The following is a 13,533-nucleotide window of genomic DNA, read 5'->3' as shown; positions in this document are numbered from 1 at the left end:
TATTTCCTCCTCCCTGCTCTACTCTGCCACTTCTGAGTTGCTTGTCGAGTGTCTCAGAATCACAAAGACGTAATGCAGATGAGGATCTTAGCCATCATCTCATTCAGCCTCAAAATTTTAAAGAGAAAAAAAAAGAAGCTGGGGAGGAGCAGGATGAAGGGCTTAACTGCTCACAGAAGGTTAGGACCAGAATCTGCATTCCTGAGGCTGAATCCAGAAATTCCCACGACCCCATCTGAGGTTGGTAAAAAAGGTCACTGGCATCAGTCAGTCAGTCCATATTGATTTAGCCTTAAATAGAGACCCGAGTCTGTGCCTGGCACTGAGGCAGACACTTAGGCAGCAGGGGATGGTTAGCAGAGAGGCCTGACTGGGCACATCAGGAACAATGTGTCCTAACAGTCTTACTAATACTCTGCCAGCATGAGAAAAAGTGATGTGTATCTGTCTTAACTCGCCCTTCAGAGGGAGCAGTCCATTCCAGATATGCTGTCGGAACACAGTCTCTTTCTAAGCATTATCCAGTGACTCATGCAGGCAACATTTGGAGAACATTTGATAGCGTGTGGGTTGGCTGCAATTGTTATAAACCTCTGGAGTCAGGGAACATGAGGTCTAAGAAATTCAAGGCCATGCCAACTAGAGGAGGACGTTTGATTTTTCCAGTAGTTATTAATGGTATCTCTTTTTAATTTTAATTGTAAGTTCAACCATTATTTCCTCTTAGTGACTCTGAGTCACTGTCTATAATCAGTGTTGGAAGTGGAGTTTGTGCCCGTTGTTACACTACAGAGTGCAACAGCAATGAAGCTGGGCCACGGGCGACAGGTAAATTGGATGCGAGAACCAGAAAGAATGCAGAGAGCTTGGCTTTTGCTATTAATGCTCCTTTCTGAGATAGTTCTGGGGATTTCTATTTATCAGCGTCAACCTGTGCTCTCTTTTTTGTCATCCGAGGGGAATGCCTTCAAACAGATGTTTGCATTGCAATGGAGGAGGAATAGGGTGGGGTTGTGGGTGGGTCTGAGGGATGTGGAATCACTTCCCATCATTTTTCCCCCAATATTCAGCCACCTGGACAAATTTAACAAACCTGCGTTGAGTGCCTCTTCCCTGCCAGGTGTCGTAGCTGTGGGTGTGACCGAGAGAGAAGGCTGACTGTCCTGGAGGTTCAGACAGGACGAAGCTGTTGAAGTAACCGGCTCTCTTCACTCTGCTTACCCCTCGGTCTTTTACTTCTTCCTTTCCATCTCCTTAGAGAAGCAGGGTGTTGTGGGTAGAGAAACACAGACAGTCCAGTTCTTCCACCTTCATGCTCACGCTTCACAGAAATGGAGACGACGTGGAAGGCTGGGCAGTGGCTCCAGTAACTCTAAGCTCAAGGTATACCACGTTTACAAACAAGGCCATGGAATGCAAGCCAGACAGTTTAGTTCAATCAAAAGGAGACTTGAGTATTTCTACTTTGTCTAGAGTTTTTAGGAGGATTTGTCACAAACTCTAGGAATGTATGTTAGAAATGTCTTTTCCCTGGGAGGGAGAAGGGAAACAGACACTTTCACAACTTCAACAATTTGGTCTGTTCAAAACCAGGCTCCAGCCTAGTAGGAGAAGCTACAGGGGGAAAAGAAAACACCCACTTCGTCCTCCAGGGCCAGAAGGTCTATATTCTCACTCTTCAACAGTAATAGCTAAGAGAGTGTCAGGCAAATGCTCGTAAGGACTTAATACATTTAACTCACTTAATCCTAGCAACAATCTGATGAGGTATGTGAACTCTTACTGTACCTATCTTACCGGTGAGGAAATTGAGGCCTAAAAGAGTTAAATGTCATGAAGCTAGTTAGCAGTAAAGCCAGGTTTTCACTCAAGCAGTTTAGTCCCTGCTAGTCCATGGTCTTATCCACTATACTGTCTTCCTTACTTATCACTCTCCTAAAAATTCTTCTCACATAAGACACAACCTCTTCCCACATCTCCTACCTTCCCCTGTCCAGAACTTACCTGTACTCTCCTAGGCATTTCTATTCTCAGATTTCCCTTGGCTGACATTTCTTCTTAGGACATGTGGATGTGAGCACTAATACAGATCATCTAAGATAGCAAATCTAAAAATAATTTCTCCTTAGCCTTGACATTCTTCATTCCTATTGTTACTGTTCTGACAGATCTGCTTTCCTAATTGTGTAAGGCTTCATGGAGCACCCACAGATTAATGGCTGGCTGGTGGCCTGGGACATCTGGATGCAGCTGGAAGCCTTGCTGGGCTGGGGCCATAGATCTGGGATTTGATATTCACTGTGTAGAATAATTAAAATTATCTGTAATAATGATGTTTTTTGATCAGTCATTTAATAGCCAATTGAAACACTTCTAAGGAGAGTTTATGCGGAGATTTGAAAGGCAGACAGGTCAGGCTCCTCTGGGTCTTGAAGATTCCATAAAATGCTGAACTAGCTTGAAGGTCAAATGGTCCAGATCCTCATGCTATAGCAAGGGATGCCCCATAGAGGACATATAACCAGCCTGGGACCTCACCACTGTCTGTTGGCAGCAGAACTGGGCTCTCAACTCCTGTTTGATGGTTCTATTTCTGCCAGAATTGTCTTCCAGGGTAGACCTGAGTCCACTGATCCAGTATTAAAATTGTTTACAAAAACACCAGAGGAGAGGTCACAGAAAAATCAGATCATTGTCCCATAGGAGGTTAAATTTAAAGTTGTACATAGGCCTGAATTTCCATAATTTGACTTAATAACCTGTCATGAGCATCTGGTCTATGAATTTATACAAATTGTTCTGAAATCTATTTTCGTCCAGTGCTTTTTTTTTAAGGAAAAACACACACCATGCATTCAAAAGATTTTTCCTTTTTCTTTTCCTTAATCCTCAATGAAGTAGAAAGGCTCCCCACAGCCTAAATTTTTGCTCTGTTATTTGATGGGTGCTTGATTTGGGTTGGGGACAAGCTAATTAACACTTCGGAAGCCTTGCCTCCTCACTGTTGAATGGGGGTTGTACCAAAGGAGGGACGTGTGAGTATTCCGTGAGACAGCATGCAAAAACTAGCACAAAACCCCACACAGAGCAGGTGCACAACAAGGCTGGAAAACATTCTCATCTCTGTCCTTCAGGCCTTGACAGGCTTAGATTGTATTTCTTCTGAATATTCATCTTTCCACCATGAAAATCTCCTCACCCCTTGATGGTGTCTCTTCAGGTGCCTTTTCCGTCTTTCTGGGATCCAAGAAACAAAGGTATACATAGTACTCTGGATTTAGGGGAGAATACTTTTCTCATGGGGAGAAAAGTAGAGATAGACATAAATAAGTCTCTCTCTACCTATGATCATTATGATGACCATCATCTTTCTCCCCCCACCTCTCTTTCTATCTTTTAACTTTTTTTTTCTCTTTGGTTTCCTATCATCTTTATAAGACTGTACAGACTATGGAAGAAGACATCTATGAATTCAAATCCTGGCTCAACCACTTACTAGCCACATTACCTGCGGGTAATGTACTCAATTCCCCTGTTCCTCAGTCTCTTTACATCTAAATGGAGATAACGGTATCTAGTTCATAGGCACTCTACAAAGGAAGCTCACAGCACAGTGCCGGGCACAAAGCGGACATGAAGAGATGGTTATTAATCACATCATGTTATAACCCAACTTCTGCAGTATGATGTCAGCCTTTGGGCTCCACCTGCAGAGCAGCTGACAGCTGTAATTACTATAATGACTCCTTTTCCTATGTCATGAGCCTTTTCCTTGGTTTGTGACAGATAACTTGAAACCCAATTAACATATATTTGCATTATTATATATTTCAAATTTAGATGTGTGTTCTGAAATAAAATCCCTTGAATTAAAAAACTCAGTTACCTTTTTCTTGCTTTGTCACGCAAAATTACATCTTTCAGTGTTTTGTTTTTTTTTTCTCATCAGTTTGGTAATTTCTTTACTCCAAGGAGCTAAATATCATCTTTGATTGTAAAGATTTCACTGTGCTCCTTCCAACCGTTTATAATCTCAGCCTCAACCCTGAGACAACCCTGGGACATGAGCCTCTTTTCTGGCATGATGTTTCTGTCTTGTGAACCAGTTTCTCTTACATGATAAAGCAGTCTACTGAGTCCCCATGACTAAATTTGGTAAGATAGCTTGTCAGAGCTTTTGACAGTCTAAATAAAAGAAGTCCTTGCTAGTTTCTTGTTGGCATCTTTATCCCCTAAAAGCATTTAAGTAGATTTAATAGGGAATGTTTTCCTTACACAAACATTCTTGCTTTTCTCCTTTTACAGCATTTTCTGAAGTATTTGTTGATCCTACATGTTATAAAAATGAGATGCCCTTGATATTTCTGTGTCTGCTCTGGAGCCCTTCTTAAAATGATGGTTACAATTCTGAATCTTTTAGTTCTCTAGCTCTGGGTCGATATGTTACCTTGGGTTTTGCATTTTGGCCAACATTTTCTTCTCAGTTTCCTGACGATTCAGAGTTACGTGACAATATGTGCACTTGTGTTAAGAGATCCCTGAATAGTTGCCACTGTTAGTTCTCTTTTCTCCAGAAATCAATTGTGGGATTAAAACTTTGAGTAAAGTGTCATTTCAGGTGCGCTGGTCTCTTTTATTTTCATCTGGAGAGGACATTTGAACCATACAAATCTAGGAGTCCTGCTGATTTTAGAGCTGGCTCTCTGCCTTTAATGCTTTTAAAGAAACTCTCTGCTTGAACAAAGCAGCACCCATTTAAACTAATATCTCTGACCCAGGCTTCCGCCAGAGGAAGAAGGATATGCTTCAAACATGAGCCCTTTAATCTTCAACATCAAAATTGTCCGGCAAAGAGACTGTCCCAGTTCTGGAATTGTGAAGGTCAACTTTATCACACATAAATGCATGATCATTGTGCTGTTACATACTTTTTAAAGTATTCTAGTCCTGAGGGTCAGTTACTTTGTCTACTTGAATAAATATTTGCAGTTTTGCTCTATAAAAAATCTAATTTGGGACTTCCCTGGTGGTGCAGAGGTTAAGAGTTCGCCTTCTGGTGCAGGGGACATGGGTTCGATCCCTGGTCCAGGAAGATCCCACATGCCATGGGGCAGCTAGGCCTGTGCACCACAACTACTGAGCCTGAGCTCTAGAGCCTGTGTGCCACAACTACTGAGCCCTCATGCTGCAACTACCGAAGCCCGTGCATCTAGAGCCCGTGCTCCGCAACAAGAGAAGCCACCGCAATGAGAAGGCTGCACACCCCAAGAGTAGCCCCCGCTCGCTGCAACTAGAGAAAGCTGGCACACAGCAGCGAAGACCCAACACAGACAAAAAAAAAAATCTAACTTGTTTTCAAAATTTATTTAAAAAATCAGCTGTTGTTTTCCATGAATTTGGTTTTAATAGGTTTGAGAATACTTTTAATTTCTGACTTCGTCTTGTGCTACAAAATAGAGAATTCCCTCAAAAACCCAGAAGCCTCTGTTTCTTATTGGCCACAGACTGAGAGTTGGAACTAAGTAATGGGGCAAAGCAGCTGCATGGATGAGGAAATCAAGGCTACCTCAGTTCTGTCAGGGTATTTTCATGATTCATTAAAATGGGGAAAAAAAACATGGTTAAGGAAAAAATGTTGATTTCCTCGGCCAGCCACCTTCCAGGAGAGAGAGCTTCTGATATCTTTGGAATATTGTCTCAGAAAGCCATGGACGCCTCAGAAAACCTATCATCTGCAAGAGTCATGTGCATAATTTTGGCTTCAGGACCTTTTCCAATAGGACACTCCCCCTACCATCCTACTGCTTACCCCTGAGTTTCTAGAAGAGACTCCTGTGGTTGCTGAGAAAGAGGAACAAATTACTAGATGAAATAAGATAGAATGCACAGGATTCAGCCTGCCCAAGTGTGGGCTCTGATGGGGGACTGGTCTTCTTCAAGGGAAGCCCTGTGGCCGGTGTCTGGGGCATAGGGATTTAGTGCTTTGTCCAGGATGGGAGGCATACATGGAGCTTTTCCTGTCATGGTATCATCAGTGGTCAATTTTGTGTCCCATGAGGTAGGATGATAATCATAGGTAACACCTTTTTGAATACTTTCTTTTCTGCCTCTGAGAGTTGAAGAATTCATATTTTCTTCAATTCTATTCTTACATATTATTCTAGAGAAACAAGATATTATTGGATGCCTCTCGCCATGAAAACTTCCGTTCACTTGAGAAGACAGAACTCTCCCATTTTTAGATGAGAAAGCTGAGGCAGAAGAGATGCATTGGGGCAAAGTCATTCAATAAAAATAGAAGCAGAACCTAACAGTCCTGGCATTTGTAGCTGCCTCGTGTTTCTCAAGCCCAACCCTACCTCAGTGCACCCAAGATTGAAGGGTTCCACAGCTTACAGCGCCTTGAACACCGGGTTCTCCATGGTTTATTGCTGTGAAGCACCAGATCTGATCTAAGGAGGGTGGTCTTTCTCTCACCAGCAGTTATCTCTTTTGGGTAAACCTACTCGGGAAGTATTTTTATTTCCTTATTTTCATACTCTGCTCTCGATGTTTCCCTCTCTTCCTCTGCCCTCCTACCCCACAGTCTTCTTACCTGGGCTCAGAGACAAGGGTGACTTGGAGATGGGTGGAGAGGAGGTTCAGATCATGGTGACTGGAGATTAGAGAGATCACAGGCAAAATGAAAAACAGCAGACTTTAGAGCTGCAGTGGGCAGGTGTAGAGGAGAAGGGCTTGAAAGGAGAAGAATGAGGGATGGAGACACTGGAGAGGGGCGAGCGCCGGGAGGGGATTTCCCACAGCAGTTTCTGATTCGCTGTGTCTGGTCGGTACTATAATCTTAGCCTGCTTTATATCCCTGGAGAGTTGGGAGGAGAAGGTTATACTAGTCCCTTCCAGAGGGAGGGCAAGAGAAAAAGCATCCTGTGATTAATTCTCTCGTCATAAAATCCCTCCTCAAGGTTGGAGACCTAGGAGGGCTTGGCACACGTGCAGTGACTTTGCAGCTGTCCAGAGAGAAACAACTCCCTATTTCATACTGACCACCTGCCGAGTTCTCTCTGCCCCACTGGTGCCACAGTCTTTCCCTAGAGTGTTCCATACTCCTCTGTCATCACAGCAATTCTCATCTGTGCATGTGGTAGTTCGAGAACCTGTGGAGAAGGATCAGGTACCCGATGGGTCTAAGCTGTGTTAGTTTGTCCCATGTCTAGAGCAGGAAGCTAGCTGGATGTTGAGATGCATGAATGAATTGTCTTTAACTCTCACGTGTGTCCAAGGACCCCAGAAACTGCACTAGGAAGCTTCCACCACGGGATACTCCTGACAACTCTGGCAGGTCCCTCTAAGTTTGAGAGCTGAAGACTTGCTCTTGATTTCTCGGTTATTATCCTGCCTGTCCACCTGTGTACATGCACCAGAATCACAGAACTGTAGAGGTCATTTGCTCCAGTTCATTTACTCGTTCACTTATACTTTAACTGTTCAACACATGATGCTTATTGAGCACCTACTATGTGCCAGGCTTTGATCTAAGTACTGGGGTATAGATCAAGGAGCAAACCAGACAAAAATGTCTGTCTTCATGAAGCTTACATTCCAGGGAGAAGAGATAGACAATAGCCAAATTAGGTAAATTATACGGCATATTTGAAAGTAAGTCCAATGGAGAAAAATAAAGGAGGATAGGAAATGTGAGGGGGTGACATGCAATTTTAAATAGGATGTTTGAGGAAGGCTTTAGTGGAAAGGAGACATTTGATGCAAAATTTGAAGGAGGTAAAGAAGTGAATCATGTGGATATCTGGGGAAGAACATTCAAAGCAGAATTAGAGATCCTGAATGGAGAGCAGGTCAGGTGTGCCTGAGGCACAGTGAGGGAGCCCAGCGTGGCTGCGGTGAAGTGAGGACAGAATAGTGGCAGATGAGGTCAAGAAAGTTGTGGACAGCCAGTAAGAGGTGCCTTGCAGGGGATTGCGAGAGACTGGCTGAAAGACTGAAATGATGTAAAAAAGGTCAGTCTGGTTGCTGTGTTGAGAATAGACTTTAGCGGGGCAGGGTGGAAGCAGAAATCAGCAATGCAGTAATCCAGGTGAGGGAATATATGATCTAGATGAGAATAGCAATAGAAGTGGGAAGACATGGTTGGGTTTTGAATGCATTTCATTTATTATTTCTTTTTTAAAAATACATTTTAAATGTAGAGCCAGCAGAATTTCCTGATGGGTTGGACATGGGATGTGAAAGAAAGAGAGAGGCCAGAATGATTTTTTACCTGAGCAACAGGAAGAATAGAGGTATCATTACCTGAGATGAGGAAGGCTTCAGATGGAGCAAGTTTGGGAAGAAAGAGTGGTCAGAAGTTCAATGTGGGGCATATTAAGTTTGAGATGTCTGTCGGATGTCCAAGTGGATCTGTTTAATTGACATGCAATCTGCAGTTCACAGAAGTTCAAGTTAGAGGTGTAAATTTGAAGTCATCAATTATAGGTGATACTTTAAGTTACGAAACTGGGTGAGATCGTTATAGGAATGAGTATAGTTAGAGAAAAGAAAGGGTCCCAAAACTGATTGCAGGGGTTCTCCAAAATTAGGGCTCTAGGAAGATGAAAAGAAACCAGAAAGGGAGAACATGCAGGGAGTCTATAGTCTCCATTTTTCAGCTAGGTAAACCATATAATTGTGTCTGCCTATCACCAAATTTGCACATCTCCATCATGGAATATTTACATGGAGAATGATTCCATGATATAGTAGGATGACTTCCCCCATTGATAACAAACAGTTACTTCAATCCCTACATAATTCTTCTGTTAAAGGTAATGTGGAGGGTTGAATGGTGTTCTTACAGGGAGCAGTGGACCTTCCTCTTCCCTTTTCCCCTTCTTCATAAAGTGTAAGGAGTTATACCAGAGGCTGGAAGTGAGGGCAGAAACCCAAACCCTATGGTGAAGGAAAGAGTTGGAAACAAAAACTTCTGGGTTCTAAAATTGTAGATTTCTTTCCCCAATTTTTTTTTCTCTGTATACTTTAGGAAGTAATTTACTTTGTCTGAGCCTTAGTTCACATGACTAAATATAAGAATGATAATACAACCTGTGTCTAATTAGCAGATTTTGTTTTGACATTTTATTTTTAACAGTTTTATTGAAGTATAATTGAAATACAAAGAAAACTGTACACATTTAATTTGTTCAATGTGATGTGTTTGGACGTATGCAGACACCCATGATACCATCACCATAATTAAGGGAATAGACATAACGCAACACCTCCCAGAAGTTTCTTCGGGTCTCTCTTGGTCGTTTTCTCTCTCTCTCTCTCTCTCTCTCTTTCTTTTTGGTGGCAAGAACATTTAACATGAGGTCTACCCGCTTACCCTCTTAACAGATTTTGAATACAGTGTTGTTATCTATAGGCATGATGCTGCACAGCAGATCTCTAGTTTTACTCACCAAGCATAACTGAAATGTTTACCCTTTGAATAACAACTCCCCATTTTCCCCATCCCTCAGTCCATGGCAACCACTATTGTATTCCCTTCTTCTATGAGTTAGACTACTTTAGATTTTTCATATATGTGGAATTAAACAAACTGATATTTCTCCCATCTTACAGAAAGTCTTTCTTGGTCCTATTTTTCCATCTGGTTACCAGTTTTGTGCACTTGGAGAAAATCCTTAGGAGAGTTGTGTGCAGTTGCTCTCTATACTTCCTCTCCTCTTATTCTTTTTAAAAATAGCACTTCATTGAAAAAGCAACAACAAAATAACAGTTTATTGAGGTATGATTGACATGTAAAATGCTGTTTGGAGATTTTAAATGAGATCTTACTTATGAAAACTTTTATAAAACCTAAAGTACTCCATAAATGTCACTTATAATTATTACTATGTTGAAGAGCCTTGATCAACATATTTTCCAAACAGGACTCCATCCTGCCTTTCCCTGGCACTGAGTTTCAGCATGTAGAGGACCCTCCCATTCTCATTCTTTTTATGCACATAGTTTCCCTGTAAAGTGAGAAGCAGTTAGGAAGGGACTCAGTTTGGACAGGCCTCCTTAAGTGGTCAGGACTCACGGATGTGATGATACCGTTCACAAACAGCAGTGTATCATGGTTCAGAATTTTGGGAATGGTGCCAAGAGGATCTTGGACATAATTTACAGGATGTATAAGCCCTGACCTAAAGCAAAATTTACCAGTGACAGGAGTTTAGAGTTTTATACATAACATTTTCTTTGGCTGGAGTCTGGCTTTATTTAAAGAGCTGTGTCAACACAGGGATTGTCTGCTTGGGCCCAGGGATTCCTCAGAGGGTTGGTGCCTCTGTCGCCTCTTGGAGGGTTGGGATGAGTTTTCTCAGACTCAGAATTATGTGGGATCTGTGTTTGAACAAAGACTGGAAATACTTACATCATCTCTACATTCCTCAGCCATTTGTCACCAGATTGCAAATCCCTGCTTCTAGCGAGAAAAGATACTGCTGCTCTCTGACTTCAGCAGAGAAGAGGTCAGTCAGGTTATTGAGTTTGATGAATATCTATGGCCCTAAGGAGGAAAAGTTAATTTCTTTGCGGGTTTTGCATAATTTTTTTGGTAAATTTATAGAAATACAGGTGATAGGAAAAGAGCAATAAACTTAAAGTATCAAAAATAAATGAAATTATAATGCTACATAAAGAAATCAAGAGCACAGAAAAGAAACAAAACAGATCATAAACAAAACCTTAAGTCGATTCTCTGGCGATTCTAGGAAGACAGACAAATTTCTGGAATTTTCACCATGGAAAAGTGAGAAAAGATACAAATGAATTAAGAAATGAAAAGGTAGAAGTTAAAATAGATATAGTAGTGATTAAAAATAATAAAATAATATTATTAAATAGTATTTATGGATGCAGGTGACACATCTGAAAATAAAAGCCTAATTGGCCCAAGAAGAAATAGAAAATTTGTATAGAATTATGATCATTAATGACCTAGAGCTGCTACTGAAAATATAACCCCTCTGCCCTTCTCACTACTCCGATGGAAAATACTTTTACTGATGGACTTTACCAAACTTTCAAGATGAATATAAATATAATAATAAATATAAATAAAATAGAATATAAATATACTATAAAGTATATAATCCACATATGTTTTTCCAGAAAATGAAAAAAAGCAAGAAAAATTGCCCAACTCATTTTATGACATTTGCATAACCTAGGTTTAAAATAATTCTTATTAGTATATTATGTAAAACATATACACTAATTTTACAGATGAAAACATTTAAAAATATTATCCAAGGAAATTTAACATTTTTTAAAAAAACGACATATTTTTACCAAAGGGACAATTTTCCCAGGGATACACAGATGATTCAACTTCAGAAAAATCTACAAATTCACTCTCATGTTGGTTGACTAAAGGAAAACAGTTATCTCAATATACATGAAAAAAACCATGAGAATTCTTAGAAAGCTAGAACTAGAGAGGAACTTCATAACCTAATAAAAACTACATATAAAAATTCTACAACAAATGTGGTATTTAATGGAATCTGAGGCACTTCTTCTAAAATCAGGAGCAAGATACACACTATAAGTATAAATGATACTTAACAGCACAGTACCTACAATTCTAGCCAGTACAAAAGGAATGAAAATAATAATTGATATGGAGGAGAATATAATTATTTGCTGACGATATGATCAGTTACATTTAAAATCTGAGAAAATTAATAGGCAAATGAGTCACACCAATAAGAAAGTTCAGCAAGGTTTCCTAATATAAGATTTACATACAAAGTAAATAGATTTTTTCTAAATCAGCAGTAATCAATTAGAAAATATCAAAATCAATTAGAAATTAGAAAATATCATACCATTACAGTAGCAACACATTATAAAATATATAGGAGTTAATTTAACAAAATGCACAAGAGCTTTGTAAAGAAAAATATATAAGACTCTAGTAAAGGACAAGAAAGGAAATTTAAATAAAGGTAGAAACCATATTCATGAATGGGTCATTAAAAATGCCTTTTTTCCTTGTAAAAATGTCACCTTTTCCAAGTTTGAGATATATTAAATGCATTTCCAATAATAATTATGATAGGAAACATGAGGCAAATTAGTATATTGGTTTAAATATACATATAGAAAAATAAAGACCCTAAAATAACTAATAAAAATGTAAAATTTTAAACATTTTTTTCAAAGAGGAAAGAGTAAAGAGGATGAGTAACCCTCCAGATATTGACATACTGCAAAGCATCAATTAGTAAAACACATTGATATACATTTGTATAAGAAAAAAAATGGGCATTTGGTAAAAGATTGACACCTCAGAAACAGACCCATAAATTCAGGTGAACTTGGTAAAAAAAATTGATGGATTTGAGTACATTAAATATAACTATTTTGGTTAACAAAGGACAACCAACATAAGTAGAAATAATATTCCAGGAAGTGCTACTTGTATCATCAGTAATAAAAAATGGATTGAGTTATTTAAGGAAATATCACTAATTTAAGAAAACAAGAAAAATGGACAAAGGATGCGATCAAGCTGTTAAAGAAGAGGAATTTGAATGAATAAGAAGTCATTGAAGAGATGATCAGCATTGTTTTCAGCCAGAGAGAACAGCATTAAAATAGCCATGCAATCCCTCTTTTTTCTTTCTCCGTCATCACTGCTATGACTTGGATACTTGGCCTTCATTTTTTTTTTCTTTTTTTAACATTTTTATTGGAGTATAATTGCTTTATAGTGGTGTGTTAGTTTCTGCTTTATAATAAAGTGAATCAGTTGTTCATATACATATATCCCCATATCTCTTCCCTTTTGCATCTCCCTCCCTCCCACCCTTCTTAGCTGGTCACAAAGCACCGAGCTGATCTTCCTATGCTATGCGACTGCTTCTCATTAGCTATATATTTTATATTTGGTAGTGTATATATGTCCATATATACACTACCACTCTCTCACTTTCTCCCAGCTTACCTTTCCCGCTCCCTGTGTCCTCAAGTCCGTTCTCTAGTAGGTCTGCATCTTTATTCCTGTCTTGCCCCTAGGTTCTTCATGATCTTTTTAAAAAAATTTTTAGATTCCATATATATGTGTTAACATATGGTATTTGTTTTTCTCTTTTATTGTTTCTAGATTTTTTGATGATGGCCATTTTGACCGGTGTGAGATGATACCACATTGTAGTGGGTTTTTTTTGTTTGTTTGTTTTTTGCGGTACGCGGGCCTCTCACTATTGTGGCCTTTCCCATTGTGGAGCACAGACTCCAGACGCACAGGCTCAGCGGTCGTGGATCACGGGCCTGGCCACTCCGCGGCATGTGGGATCTTCCCGGACCGGGGCATGAACCTGTGTCCCCTGTATTGGCAGGTGGACTCTCAACCACTGCACCACCAGGGAAGCCCCGCATTCTAGTTTTGATTTGCATTTCTCTAACGAGTAGTGATGTTGAGCATTCTTTCATGTGTTTGTTGGCAATCTGTATATCTTCTTTGGAGAAATGTCTATTTAG

The 13,533-nt window shown here is 39.9% G+C and overlaps 1 protein-coding gene across 1 annotated transcript in view; it reads right to left on the bottom strand.

The window, feature by feature from the left end:
* The window catches only part of LOC112408468 (olfactory receptor 10AC1), a 31,814-nt gene that overhangs the window by 1,393 nt on the left and 16,888 nt on the right, over positions 1 to 13,533 (bottom strand).

The sequence above is a fragment of the Neophocaena asiaeorientalis genome, unplaced genomic scaffold, assembly GCF_003031525.2.
Source record: "Neophocaena asiaeorientalis asiaeorientalis breed wild unplaced genomic scaffold, Neophocaena_asiaeorientalis_V1.1 scaffold206, whole genome shotgun sequence".
NCBI lineage: Eukaryota > Metazoa > Chordata > Mammalia > Artiodactyla > Phocoenidae > Neophocaena > Neophocaena asiaeorientalis.
Note: the sequence above shows the minus strand (reverse complement) of the source record. Positions and strands in the feature narration are given on the sequence as shown.